General features: G+C 40.0%; 1 non-coding gene across 1 annotated transcript; it reads right to left on the bottom strand.

Annotated features, from left to right (window-relative positions):
* Positions 1 to 352: 352 nt before the first annotated feature.
* Positions 353 to 415, bottom strand: LOC119283035. The gene has a single exon (XR_005138995.1). It is a non-coding gene; the product is annotated as a small nucleolar RNA snoR101 (small nucleolar RNA).
* Positions 416 to 1617: the final 1202 nt, after the last annotated feature.

Here is a 1617-nt window from a genome sequence, read left to right as displayed (position 1 = left end):
TTTTTTAACTAAACTAAATTAATAGATTGTACTAAACACCTAAAGGACGTGTTTTTTTAACATATTTCCAACTACTAAATTAGCAGAACACATGTAAGCATTTTAATAGCAGAAGCAAAGTGGGAGAGATTGATGTGAGAGTGTCATTGACGCACACACAGGACTACCATCAGCGCTCAACTTGGACGGCTGCCATCAACCGTTGTGGACGGGCTGGTGGTGCTGCGGCCCAACCAGAGGAGGTTGGTGGTTGTGCGACGCGTTGCCGGGACGACACATAAGAATTGAACTAAATGGATTTTAGATATTGAACTGAACCGAAAGAAGAAACTGGAGATCACACATACATTTCTACATCAGGATTGACATAGTGTCCACATGAACTTACCTGAAGTTCGGAGATCAAGTGTAAGGCATCATATGCACTTAAGAATGACAAAAGGCTTGCATACTCTGAGCTTGTACTCTCACTAATAATCAATAGGACTCTCATGTTTCTTGAGCACAGATCAACGAAAAACACCCAAAAACAAAATCCCTACTGTTTGCAAATGTTCCATAGAATATCTTATCATGAACGGACTGGTGAACTTACAGAGGATTTGTTTCTAGCGACCTCCCCAGTGGTTCAGGTTTATTTATTTCTCGAGCTCTAATTTTTTAGCTTGCCCGACATCTAAACATGAACTACACGTTACTTGTACTGATATTTTTTTGTCAATGAACTTATGCAATTTAGGTACTAGAAACTCACTGATGCTATTTACTCTTTGTTTTTAAGGCATTTTCAGTACATTCCAAATATTAGTTTCTTAAACACATCCACATGTTAAACGGATCAGTACATGAAACTTGCACTGAATCGGTTAAACTTTGAATATGTTCAGAGAACATGAGGCTCTCATGTACTCTAGGTTACACACCAAACCTAGCTTTTACCATGATGCACCTTCTACTATGGAATGTAGACGCGGAAACAAAACAATTTCTTATAAAGCTTCCTAGCCCATTCACTTCAACCGTTAGAAGACAAACTTCTTTTTTGGGAGAGAATGGAAGATAATTTCTAAACTGCAGTTTTTTGCACTAAATTCGGAAAGAAAATTACCCGTGCTCCCGGTTCGGTTTTTTCATCCGGTTTTTTCATGAAAAAAAAGTTCGTCAAAATCTATCAACATGGGATCTATTTTTGAAGATCTCGACGCGAAGAATCCAATGGTGAAAACGGTTCGAGATTTGGACCCACGGTTTAAGAGATAAAACGTTTTGAATAAACGGATCTAAAAAAAAGGAAAACTCACATGTGACTTATTTAGCCAGACGAAGGGAGTATTAGGAATAACCTCGTCCCAATTAATCATGGGCTGCATGCATGCATAATATGCCTAAAACTGCGACAGATATTACAGAATGGAGGGAGGAGTAGTACAACAAAGAGACGTACTATTGCCCGGAATCACTAATTGAAGAGTACTCATTGCAAAGATCACTCTCACTTCTCAGGTTGCGACAAGTAGCGCTTTGCATGTGCGTTTTCCGGAAAACCATAAGGCGTGTAACATTGAATTCTCCTCGATCCCCTTCCCCGGCTCGTTCACGAGGGTTCTCCCCCCCCCC

This window comes from Triticum dicoccoides, chromosome 3B (genome assembly GCF_002162155.2).
Source record: "Triticum dicoccoides isolate Atlit2015 ecotype Zavitan chromosome 3B, WEW_v2.0, whole genome shotgun sequence".
Classification (NCBI taxonomy): Eukaryota; Viridiplantae; Streptophyta; class Magnoliopsida; order Poales; family Poaceae; genus Triticum; species Triticum dicoccoides.
The sequence above is the reverse complement of the archived record's forward strand: the minus strand, read 5'-3'. Positions and strand labels throughout refer to the sequence as shown.